At 38.1% G+C, this 13952-nt stretch overlaps 1 pseudogene; it reads left to right on the top strand.

Annotated features, from left to right (window-relative positions):
* The first annotated feature begins 7663 nt into the window (after nucleotides 1-7663).
* LOC149176065 (17.4 kDa class III heat shock protein pseudogene) lies at nucleotides 7664-8393 on the top strand (annotated as a pseudogene).
* The last annotated feature ends 5559 nt before the right edge of the window (nucleotides 8394-13952 follow it).

The following is a 13952-nucleotide window of genomic DNA, read 5'->3' on the forward strand; positions in this document are numbered from 1 at the left end:
TTGCCCGAGGCTTTTCACAGATAGAGGGGATCGATTATGAGGATACCTTTGCACCTGTCGCAAGGTATTCTTCCATATGGATGATTCTTGCTCTCTCAGTGCAGATGGGGTGGTACATTCATCAGATGGATGTGAAGACTCTGTTCCTCAACAGAGTCATTGAGGAGGAGGTGTACATAGAGCAGCCCGAAGGTTTCGAGATCTTCAACAGCGAGTCGCAGGTGTGTAGGCTCAAGAGAGTGTTGTATGGGTTGAAAAAAGCACCATGTGCTTGGTACACACGGATAGACAGTTATTTCACCGGACTTGGATTCTCCAAGAGTGAGGCGGATCCTAACCTACACCAGATTGTGGTGGAGGGTAAGTTGCTTATCATTGTACTTTATGTAGATGATTTGATTCTAACAGGTGATGAGTTGTTGATACTTTTATGCAAGGATGATCTTGCTAAGGAGTTTGAGATGAAGTACTTGTGCCTCCTTCATTATTTCCTGGGATTGGAAATTTGGCAGTGCAGTGATGGACTATTTATTTCTCAGGGTAAGTATGCTTGGGAGTTACTGGAGAAGTTCAACATGCATGTCTGCAAGCCTATTGATACTCCTCTTCCTGGAGGTTGGAGGAATGAGGATGCTACTTCAGCAGAGGTAGTGGATGCCACTGTTTATCGACAGTTGGTGGGGTCGCTTATGTATCTGGTCAATACATGACCCGATATATGCTATGCTGTTAACCAGCTTTCACAAGCTATGGTTAAGCCAACCAAGCTCTTCTGGAAGACAGGCAAGCATGTATTGCATTATCTCAGAGGCACATCGGGATATGGATTGTGGTACAGACAGGAGGATGAGGTGAAGCTATGTGGCTTCACGGATGCAGATTGGGCAGGGAGCCCAACGGACAAAAAGAGCACATCTGGAGGGATTTTCAGTATCGGGTCGACAACAATTTCTTGGTACAGCAGGAAGGAGAGATCTGTGGCACTCAATTCAGCAGAGGCCGAGTATATGGCAGCAAAGTGGCTGCATGCAAGGCTATATGGATGAGGAAGATCCTGGTCGGGTTGTTCGGTTCATACTTGAAGCCTACTGTGATTTATTGTGATAACCAGAGTTGCATTAAACTCTCAGCTAATCCAGTATTTCATGATAGATCTAAGCACATTGACATCAGGTACCATCATATCAGAGATTGTGTGCAGCGGAGAACCATGTTACTTTCATACATTCCAACGGAGGATCAGGATGCTGATATCTTGACGAAGGCACTGACCATGAGAAAATTCGAATACCACCGAGGCAGGATAGGGGTTGCTGATAATCCATATCTTATTGAGAGGGAGTGTTGAGAATGCAACAAGATGATGGAGCTTAGTGGAAAGAAGTCGCCTTCACTAAGTGGGCCCGCAGGCTATTTTTGGCACAAAGTCTATTTTTAGACTATGTCTATTTTTAGACTATGTCTATTTTTAGACATATGGATCATGGTCTATGAGTTGCAGGATGCTATTTGTGGATGATTGGCCATGTTGGTAAAAATAGATGGACCTCTATTTTTAGACATATGCGCGGAGTCTATTTTTAGACTGCCAGGCTAAAAGTAGAACAGTCGAATATTATTAGCTCATAATAATATTTGAACTATAAACATTATCTTATCCTCTTGGAGCACTTCAGTTTGAGCTACAGATGTGGCACATGCAGCTGTCAGAAGGAGATACGCTTTTCTTATGGGTCAATTGAGCTATTGCATGATGGACTTCAGTTAGAACTCATGTGGTTGAGTTTGGTGCAGTTGTTGGAGTTGTGTTCAGTTTGACTTGGTGTATTTAGTCTAACTGTAGAATACACTAGTGATCAGTGATGTGAATTAATTTTTAATTAATTCACTAATTATTAACTCATAAAGCAACTAAAGAATACATCAGTTAACTCAGTGCATGGACAGTTCAGTGGAGACAGGTGTTAGAGGTTGAGATTGCTATCAGTTGTGACTATAGTTGTGCATGAGATTTGTACAATCAATGGATCGAGTATTTCCAATGAGGATTGTGTGGTTCAACCAGGGAAATACGAGTTTGGATCAGTCATTCTCATCTATTCTCATGCAGGATTGCACAATGGAGGCAGACAAGCAGTGGAGGAGATTTGAACCTGTGATTGATTCAGATCTAAGCTAGTTTGTGTGTAACAGGTGGAGATAGTACTGAGTACTTGTGAGGAGTATTGTACTATGTATTGTTACATGTTCTCAATCATTATAATATACAGATAGTGTGGGGTTTTCAGCTGTATGCTTTCCCTGGGTTACATATTATGTTAATGTGCGCATGCGATTGATGTTTCATTGTTTTAAATTCTGCAAAATTGATGATCAACGTAGAGAAGGTTATGTATTATGCATGCATTCCACAATAGTGTATAATCGAGATAATCTCTGCGAATAAGTGTCATATTATTCAAAATTTCTACAGAAATCACTATGTAATTTTGGTTTTTCTTGTTTCATGTCTATGCATGTTGTTCTAAACTGTGATTTCCATTTCGTAGATTGTTAGATTAGAATTGTGTCTCTTGATTTCAGTTTGATTTATTGAACAATTGCAATTTATATCAACATTTCTACATGGCATTGGAGCCCTGAAACCACATTAGAACCAATATTTTGAATTCTTCCCTCAGGAATTTTGAATTGTAGCTTCATTGTTGAAGTTTTCCTTCAGATTTTGGACAATGTCTTTCAACATACTAATATTGGAGTATGCCCTAGAGAGTAACTCAAATTTCATTGCCTGGAAGGATTGGATGGAAGAAGTGCTTGATAATAATTGTGTTAGAATATATCAATACTGATATTGCAAAACCCCAACAGTCTGATGCAAATCAATTATCCCAATGGAAGAAGGATGGTGCGAAGGCCAGGAGAATTATTCTGGAAAGGTGTGAGAAACCATGTGATCTCAAATCTCCATGGAAAAGCTACACCATTTTCTGTGTGGGAGACACTAACTAAGCTATTTGAAAATAATAGTGACCATAGAAAATTGGCCCTAAAAGACAAACTTCAAAACATAAGGATTCAGAAGAATGAATATGTTGTCCAGTACCTGTCACCTGACTAGATTTACACAATTTCAAGATGAGCTTGGATGGGTTGGGGAGAATGTTGCAGAATGTGACCTAGTGCGCCTAGATCTTCTAAGCCTTCCAAAATCCTAGCATAGCTACCAGGACTCTATGAATGGAAGGAAAAAAATACCGAATTGGGAGAGGTTGTGGTCTGATTTGGTACAAGAAGAGATCAGGAGAAATACCAAAGATGGAGCATCATCCAAATGAGAGGATGAAGAAAATTTTTCCTTGGTTAGGAAGGGGATTAAGGGAAAAGGAAAGAAGACCTATAACAAACCTAAATCCAACAAAAAATATGGCAAGAAGAAATACTTGAGCAAGATAAAATACTTCCACTGCCACAAATATAGTCACTATGCTACAAAGTTTCCACGCAAAGATTCTAACAAGAAACCCTCAGGAGGAGTAGGAGGTGAAGCACTAGCCTCATAATTTGAATTAGACTTCACCCTAATAGCGTGCATATCCAACACTATATGGGGTGTGTGTGGTACTTAGATTTCAGTGTCTCGTTCCATATGACAAGGTGTACAGAATTTTTTAGCAACTTGGAGCATAAGGATCTCCAAATGCACATCAAATTGGGTAATGATGGGAGGTACAACACCAAAGGAATTGGGATTGCATGCTTTAAGAGGGAGTTGGGCTCCCATTTCCACTTGAAAGATGTCATGTATGTACCAAGTCTCAAGCATAATTTGGTATTTGTTGCAATTTGGAGGATAGAGACTATGATGTTATTTTTAGTAAAGGGAAAGCTTTTTTGAGACACATAGCCACCTATGGATGTTAGTTGGTCATGGATCTCCTTCAACCGATCGAGGAAGACATCTATCTTCTCTCACTTCTGCATCTGGTATGCCCTTGGGTGATTCTCCAAGGGCATATTCCTCTACACAGAAGTATGCTGGTACAATGTCTTCAAAGTGTCCCACATCTCCTTTGTCATTTCCTTCTAAGCAAAAATGCGGTACCACATGATCCTTGACCCCATCAAGGATGATTCACTTTGTCTTAGCCATTGTCTCATCATACATACCATTCACTACTAGGTCGACCGGGATAGCCATCGTTCTCAAGGCGAAGCCTTTGATGCGATGTTTTTTCTAGAACGGACAAGATCCTGGCCTTCTAGACTACAAAGTTGGACTCTATGTCTAGCGTGTCCTGATCTCTCATCTAATTCATGGCCATTTCACTGCTCTCCTTTCAACTCTTCCAAGTGTTTCTACTTCCCTCCTGGAAGTCCTCTGTTCGACTCTTGTCGAGTCTCTCTTCTTCCTGTTTGGAAGTTCTCAGTTTGACTCCTCCTGAGTCTCTTTACTTCTCATCTAGAATTTCTCCTTTGGACTCCCTCTAAGTCCCGATTTCCCTCCTGGAAATCCTTCTGCCAACGTCAAGTTTCCCCACTCCGATCATTTGTGTAACTATAACATTGATCTGGATTCCTACACTAGAAAACCGTCTCAGCAGCAACTCCCTCCTCCTTGGTCTTGCCCTTTTAGGTATTGTTCTGACCATAGTACCGCACTAGCTTCGCTCCACAAATTACCCACAGCCTCCTATGCCCCAATAAGTGAAGGATTAATCCACTTGACTCTGCGCAATCCCAGCACCATCAAATCAACTCCCCTAGCCAACTGCGTTAACCCTCCTAGGCTCTGCGTGAGATTGATTCTGCCTCCCTTAGCCTCTGCGTTGCCTTTCTCTGGCCTAGAACAATGACAGAGTGCCTCTGCACCACTCCTTTCTCTGTCGCCTTCTGCAAGGATCAGCTCTGTCACTGGGGACCACTGAATCTGTTGCAAATGCTCTGCTTGGTTAATGCCTTCAATTTTCTTATGATCTGCAACCACACTCTGATACCTTGTTGGAATTTCTAAGTTTAACCCGTTAGAAATTCTTCACGTACTATCTGGTTTATTTCTTCGTACTTGTTTAATTACTTAACAAGTTATTTACCATGTAAACACTGAAAATAAACACAAGTACAGTGTTAACATCTACAGATCATCAACTAAAAGAAAACAAGCACACAAGTGACACCGTTACTTTTGGACCAATGTCCCCAGAAAAACCCAATGTGGAAAAATCAGTGCAGCTATTCAGAGGGTTTTATTATTATACAGTTTTCATAATACAACTAAGGTGCCAGAAATGGCTCAACCAACATACAATTCCCTTAGCAGTAGTACCTCTCCTCGGAGATAGATATTTCGGTTGATTAATCACCAGATGAACAATCGTACAACAACAATTGCATCTTCCACTGCTCTGCATCACTCTGATAGGGACTGCATCACCCTACCCAGCTCACCAGCTCCCAGTCTGTCCCACGAAATCCTCCCAACGCTACCTTTTGGCCCTGTGTCATCTCTACTAACCTCTCTGACCTTTTGAAGCTTCTACGTCAGCCATTAGACCCTCTGAGTCACACACACTGGCCTCTCCTGGCTCTGTGCAGCTCGTAGCTACCTCTGCATAACACCCAACTGTGTCTGCATCAACCTCTCCAGGATCTGCGCTGTCTCACTAGTACCAACTCTGCCTCTCTGTTATGTACTCATTGCCACTAGCTGTTGATCATTGATTCGATTTCTCTTAGCAAACCTCACTCTAGAAAATTGAATGACTCATCACTCTAGTGTGTTCTCCAACTGACCCTAAAGCCTCTTCCTATACTTTTATACCCCAAGCAAGTACCCTATTTACTAAACCATTTGTTATATCGCTGCATCCAAGTATTTTGGTCAATTTGAAATTATTTTTTTAGAGTAGATTAATTAAACACTACAAATTTAAGTTTACCACAATGTGTTTTGATCAATTTGAAATTATTTTCTTATAATAGATTAATTAAACACTATGCAAATTTAAGTTTTTTATAAATGGTGAGAAAATCTATAATCTATTATAATTTATTTGTCAGTTGTGAAACTAGTTGTGAGGACACTCATCACTAGTTGTTGAATCATCACTGTTATTCAAGAAAAACCACACCACCGAGAATAACCAACTAGCTGTTCGTAAGGGGCAAACTTTCAGCCCTACTCGAAGTCTCTAGGTCGATTCATCACTGTTATTCAAGGAAAATCACACCACCTAGAATAACCAACTAGTTGTTCGTAAGGGGCAAACTTTCACTCCTACTAGATGTCTCTAGGTCTTGAGCCATTACGTTTAAAGAAACCCAATTCTTAGTCAAACAAAAACAGTTTTAAGACAACTATACAAATTTAAATTATTTTTACCAAACTTTATTTTTTCTTAAAATTTCTTTGTTAATTGTCAAACAAAGCATTTTTAAGACAACTATACACATTTAGATTATTTTTACCAAACTTTATTTTTAAATTATTTTTCTTAAAATTATACTTGCGGAAAAACTTAATAATAAAGCTTTCCTTTTTAAAATTTTAACAATTTGGTAAACCAAAACTAAATTGAACTATTCCAGCTGTAGGTGCTTGTCCAGTTTTTTCCCTGTGGGTCTTGGGCCATTACATTTAAAGAAACAAGTTCTTAGTCAAACAAAAACACTTTTAAGACAACTATACAATTTAATAATTTTTACTAAAACTTTTATCTTTAATTTTTTTCCTTAAATTTTTTTAGTCAAACTAAACAGTTTTAAGACAATTGTACACATTTAAATTAATTTTACCAGACTCTATTTTTAAATCATTTTTCTTAAAATTATAATTGCCTAAAAACTTAATAATAAAACTTTGCTTTTTAAAATTTTAACATTTTGATGAATCAAAACTAAATTGATGGCTTAAAAGTTAAATGTTTGTATTGTAAATTGGATTTTGTTCAGCGCCATGTAAAGCATAAATTATTTTTACCAAACTTTATTTTTAAATTACTTTTCTTAAAATTATAATTGCCGAAAAACTTAATAATAAAACTTTTTAAAATTTTAACATTTTGGTGAACCAAAACTCAATTGATGGCTTAAAAGTTAAATGTCCCAATTGTAAAGTTGAGTAAAGCTCCAGAATGTTCCACTCTCTTCCAATTTTTCCTCTCGAAGTTTCTATGTGCCTATATATCACGAGGGATGGATCGTGGGTGGGATCAGAACTGTCAATTGAATTTGCTTGATCGATGTCCAGCTTCTAGAGTTTTGGTGTTTGGAATCGATTTGCAAAGAATCTCACCCATCCACTGTGACTGCCTGTAATCCATTTTATTTCTTTTCAGAGGGTAAGTCTAATATACACTGTTATCCATTTTATTCTTTTCAGAAGGTAAATCTAATATACACGGTTTTACCTTTCTGGTTAGTAGGGTTTAACATTTTTGGTTGCAGGGTTTAAGCTTCTGTAGAGTCTTTTAACGGCAGCTAGGGGGCTTTGAATAACTTTATGGCAATTTTTCGTCTGTAGAATCTTTTAATGGCAGCTACGAGAGTTTGAATAATTTTATGGCGTTTTTTTTGGGAAAATTAGTTGAGTGTAACGTATTTTCTATGGAATTGGGTAATTCAGATTGAGATTTGAGCAATAAAGAGTTACCTGGATCGTGCTATGGAAAAGCTGGAGAAGAGTTACATGGATCGTGCTATAGAAAAGCTGGAGAAGAGTTACATGGATCGTGGTCTGCACTTCCCGGAAAAGCTGGAGATGAGCCCTCTGTTATATGACAAGCTAGAGAAGAGTTGTATGGATCGTGCTATGGAAAAGCTGGAGAAGAGTTACAAGCTGCAGATGCTCAAAAGTCAATGCAGGCGGTTATATGGCCATCACCATGAGGAGAACAAGGGTGTAGCAGTGGACATCGAAGAAACGCCCAAGGAGTATGTGTTCTACGCTGATGTTCCGGGCCTTACCAAGTCCGACATTCAGGTAAATGGCGAAAATTTAATCCAGTGAGCAGGGTGGGTTTCTTGATTAGGGTTTCATTTTAGTGACAGGGAGGGTTTATTTTTTTGAAGGTGTATGTGGAAGAGGAGACGTTGCTGGTGATAGAATGCTAGGGAGTCAAGCGGAAGCGCGACGCGGTCGAGGATGAGGAGGGCTGTAAATATCTGCGAGTGGAAAGAAAGAGAAGCCCTAAGTTTGCCAGGAAATTCACGCTGCCTGGGGATGCCAATGTCGAGGGCATTTCTGCATCGTGTGTGGATGGGGTTTTGACTGTTACTGTGCCCAGGATTCCGCCTGCCATGGAGTTCAAAACAATTCAGATTTCCGTAAACTGACGATAGAGGAAGGCGTTTTGCTTAACCCTTTTTGTTTCTTTGTTCTTCAACTGTAACCAGGCGCAGTTCCATTTTTGTTCAATGGAATGGAAGCGGTTTTTTGTTTGGAGAAGTCTGGTTTTCCACTGGTGTCAGACGTGATTTCTTGTTTGAAATTGGAACAAAGAATTGATCGCAATGAGTACTCTGTTTTGGGATGCGTAAATGAGTAAATTAGAAGGGTAGAATGTTTTTTTCCCAATACAAATACATTATGATATGATTTTCTGTTTATGCACATGATTATGATTATGATTATGGATTATGTGATTTAGATGAGGGACATTATTGTGTAATGCTGGAAATCATTTATTTATTTTTTACTGTCAAAATTACATTGTTCATTAAATTATACATATATTATAATATATGTTTTTTATTTTTATTTTTATTTTTGGACATTGGTTAGTATTGGTAGATGTGAATATATGAAATGTTTTCATATGTATTTTAAATTTTATATGCCATTTGTTATATATATATATATATATGTATGTATGTATTTTTATATTTTTGAAGTAAATAATTTTTATAATTTTGTGTAAGTTTGTGTAGTTACGATTGTGTGTTTGATTGATATGACATTTTTTAGTGATGGTGGATGGGTTTGACTAATCATTTTGTGGGTAATTGTTAGTGATACTGAATGTGGATATGCATGTGTATATAACATTGCTAGAGACTTGCTAGAAACCCTCGATGTGTATATAACATTGCTAGAGACCCATCGATATGAGTGTTAAGTTTACGAAAGCATACATACTCTACCCCAACTTGGGGTAGAGACCACCCACTTTTGAGCAATGATTTGACTGCTAGAGACCCACCAATTTGAGTGCTAAGTCTACGAAGGCATACATACTCTACCTCCTCTTGTTTTGAACCTGGGACTTCTTAGGAGGAAACACATGCTCTTGATCACTAGGCCCACTCAAGAAGAAAACTAAAGGAATGACCAAGGGGTAGAATAGTTACCTGTGTTTGGAGGGGTCCCATCGATGGTGGCTCGCCTTCCTTGTAACATAAGTCATTGCCCATTTGGATTCAGAATTCTAAACTGTAAAAATTTATAAAATTGACTTGAAGAAACAAAGTATTCATAGGTTACTTTCTTTAACCCTGCATCGGTCTAAGTCACCTCTCATAGAACCAGAGTGTCCTTGAACTGTTCCTGAATGGTCAAGGCCACCAATTGTCTACTTCAGTTGCTTTCAGGTTGGAAAATATCTTCTCTGGTTCCATACTTGATTCCGATGTGAAGTGTTAAGCATATGGTTTTCTCGACGACCGAGGCTTATGCTCGAAGCTTGTTGAATCCATGATTTTTATTTAAACTTTGTATAAGGTTGAATTTGGGGTTTACTTGACATGTATGAGGGTTTCACTATAGAAAGAGTTCCAGACTTTTATATATATAGTTTTCTTTTAATTTTTTTAAGAACTTATGCAAGAAACAAGGTTTCTATGCTATTAATTAATAGTCTTGCTGTTGATTTAATGTTGGCACCTTCATACTGTTCCGTTGATGCTTGCAGTGTGCTTAAATGATGCGGTTTGCGGTTTCTATTGTCGATGGACATGTTTATACTTCCTTTAAAAGATTGGAAAATTTTGCATGGTTCGCCATTATTGTCCACGCCTTTGAATTACTGCATGATTTGTTCCTGTTTTCTTCTATTCGAGCAACAACTATATAGATAGTTAGACAGTGAATTAATAAGTGTTAGGCATGGTTTCTTAAGTTATCAGTCCAAAAACCCCGGAACTACTGTTATTATTATCGTTCTTTGCTCTGGTAATAATCTATCAAGGAACTTTTCACACAGGTTAATCAAAAGGGTTTCTACAGTTTTAAGTTTATGTACAATGACTAATTAATAAAAGGGAAAAATACATTCGTTATGCAATGCTTATATTTATTAGTTAATGTTTAAGCCTTAGTGTAGTGCTTTACTATTTTTGCTTGATCTAGCATCTTCAATTCTATTTCAATTTGGATATAATTTCCAAGAATATTTTCCTTCAATTTTTCTAATACTTTAACAAATAATTTCTAGACTTCACTATCATTTCTGAAAGAATTCTATTTTACTTATCTGTCTACTGCTTGTGAACATATGACCTGATTCTGTTTGGAAAGGCTCTCCTCCTAGTCGTGAGTTTGGCGATTATATCCAGACTCCCCCGAGCACTTTCGTTTCCTTACAATTACTAAATGTATATCCAGCTATAGTCGAGTACCTTGGGCTTTAGGACTCCATTGTCCAGCCTCAAGTCTTGTACTGTTCCAGACTGTTCTTGAGTGTTCTTCCCATTGGTTTATTCCACCCAGCTCTAGGAGCCCTCATTGGATACTTTCCACCTCTATATTTCCCTTTCGAGAGCAGATGGTAATTGTTTCTTGAAAATTGTTTCTTTTAACTATTGGAAACTGTTTTATATTAATTAACATGACTGAATTCCTAATTATCCATTAACGAGGTAACCAAATGTATACTGGCCTTCCAGCCTGCCATTGTTATATTTAACAACACAATTTAAGAATTTAATACAGTGAAACATAAAATTAAACTCAGTAACTGCAGTAATTTTTCATGTAGCCTGGGGTGTTACATCTCCCCCCCATTAGAGGAACACCATCCATGGTGTTCTTACGATTTAAGAAAATAATATTGGGTAATCTTCCCGCATAAATCCCTCTTCTTCCCAAGTGGCCTTGTCCAAACCAAAGTGCTTCCATTGCACTTTAACTTGGGTGATGGCCCGCTTCCGCAAGGTGGTTTCTCTTTGATTGAGAATACGAAGAGGTTCTGTTAGGAACTCTCCTCTCAGTTTGACTTGAACATACAAAATTCATAGTCATAATTTTTCCAAAATAGTTTATCCAAAAGTTAAGTATTCTCCTTAACTAATTACTTGAATATTTTCCCAGCTAATTATATGTTGTGGATTGTACACATATTTTTTTAGAAAAGAGACATGAAAAATGTTGTGGACCCAGATATGGCTCGGTAATGCAAGTTTATCGGCGACTAGCCCAATCCGTTCCAAAACTTGAAAGGGTCCACAGTACAGGGGTGCTAACTTAGCACAACTCCTCCATTGTAAGGAACTTTTCTGGAGCTTCACTCTTAGATAAACGTGATCCCTTGTCTAAAATTCTCTGTAGTTCTGCTTTTTATTTGCATACATTTTCTTCTTATCTTGGGCAACCCTTAGATTTTTTCGAACCTTCTTAACTGTCTCCTTCATTTCTGTTAGCATGTTAGGACCCAAGGCTAATTTATTAACTGGGTTATTTCAATCTATGGGTACTCTACACCTTCTCCCATACAACACTTCAAAGGGGCTCATGCCCAATGATTCATGATGTCCGTTGTTATAAGCAAATTCCACTAAGTGGAGGTAGTCTTCCCATTTATGTGGTTGTTGCATCACAAACATATGTAACATGTCCTCTAGCACTTGATTCAATCGTTCGGTTTGTCCATCCGTTTGAGGATGGTAAGTTGTACTAAATTGAATTCGGGTAACTAGTCTTGAAAAGAGGGTCTTCCAGAATGTAGATGTAAATTTTACATCTCTATCAGAAATTACCACCCTGGGTATTCCGTGCAGACGGAATATTTCCTTCATAAATATGTTTGCAATTTCCACCGTTTTGTAAGTGGATTTCACAGGGATGAAGTGAGTTTTTTTGCTCAATTTCTCCACCACCACCATAATTGATTTGTAATGCTTCTTGGTGCGAGGTAATGTAGAAATTTTGAATAATTTAACACATATTCAATGGAGATTATCCTGATCATGTACTAATGCGGAAAACATACACAATACATAAGCTCCTCTACGTTGATCAAGAATATAGCAGCATCAATAACAATAAAACATCAAGAGCATTCACACATTAACACAGTATGTATCACGGGGAAAGCATCTCGCTAAAAACCCCACACTATCTGTATATTAATGATTGAGTCATGTAACATTACACAGCATAATACTTCTCACAAGTATCTCCACCTCTGTTACACACAATACAACTCAGATCTGATCTCCAAATCTCTTCCACTGCTTGCCTGCCTCCACTGCTCAATACCTGCTCAAGAACTGATGAGAATTGCTTCCCAAACTCGATTTTCACCTGCAAAATAGTCACTTGCTCTTTGTGGACGTGAGCAAAGGCTAAAATACGGGCCAAATACGTGAGCAAACTCATTGGCATACTCAATCCCTTGATTGTGCAAGATCTGGTGCACAACTATAGTCACAACTGATAGCAATCTGATTCTCTACCACCTGTCCCTGTTGAACTGAACATGCACTGACATGCAACTGAGTTAACTGATGTATTCTTTAGTTGTATTATGAGTTAATAATTAGTTTAACAACTCATCATTAGTCTATCTGCAGTTAGACTAACTACAACCAGTTTAACTAAGTTAAACTGAACACAACTCCATCAACTGTACCTCCAGTCCACTAAACTCAACTCACTTGAGTTCTAACTGAAGTCATGCATGCAACAACTCAACTGACTCATAAGAAAAATGAATTTCCTTCTGACAGCTGCATGTGCCACTTCCGTAGCTCAAACTGAAGTGCTCCAAGAGAATAAGATTAAGTTTATAGTCCAAATATTATTGTGAGATAATAATATTTGACTTTTCTATTTTTGACAGCCAGTCTAAAAATAGACTTGATCACTCACACTGTGATCACTCACACTTTCATAAAAAATAGAAGTCCATCTATTTTTCCCAACTTGATCAATCATCCATAAACATAGACATGATCCATATGTCTAAAAATAGACATAGTCTAAAAATAGACTTGCGCCAAAAATAGCCTGCGGGCCCACTTAGTGAAGGCGACTCTTTTCACTAAGCTCCATCATCTTGTTACAATCTCAACAGGTAAGACGATGATGAAATCTAGAGATATGGTCTCCCATTTCCATTATGGAATGGACATGGTTGCAACAAACTAGCAAGGTGTTGATGCTTCGCCTTCACCAACTGACATTCCAATCATTTGGACAAGTACTCAGTGACATCCTTCCTTAACTTGGGCCAAAATACCCTTTCTTTATGGCTGAAAACAACCTTTGGTAACCTAGGTGACCAACACATGGTTTTCTATGCAACTCATCCAATATCATTTGTTTGACCACGTTTTGGTTAGGAACATATGTTACGTTTTTGAAGGTAAGGAGGTTGTCAAGACTTATGTCAAAATCTTATCTTTCCCCTCTTAACAAAGATGCCTATGTTTGTTGCAACAGAAAAGTGTATTCTGGATCTTTGAAGGAGGCTTCCTTTATGATTTCAGGGATGTTTGAGCATACGTGACTGATTTGGACCACTTAAATACAATGTACTTTCGTGCTTAAAGCATTGGCCACTTGATTTTCCTTCCCTTTGGGATGCTTCATTTCAAAATCAAATTCACTTAAAAATGTTGTCCATCTGGTCTATCGAACATTTAAGCTACACTGATTGAAGAAATTGGTAAGGCTACCATGATCTCTTAATAACATAAATTTCTTCCCCAACAGGTAGTGTCGCCACATTTTAAGT

Source organism: Pinus tabuliformis, chromosome 4_1 (assembly GCF_031772625.1).
Source record: "Pinus tabuliformis cultivar Carrire ecotype Pingquan chromosome 4_1, CPIR1, whole genome shotgun sequence".
In the NCBI taxonomy this organism is placed as follows: Eukaryota; Viridiplantae; Streptophyta; class Pinopsida; order Pinales; family Pinaceae; genus Pinus; species Pinus tabuliformis.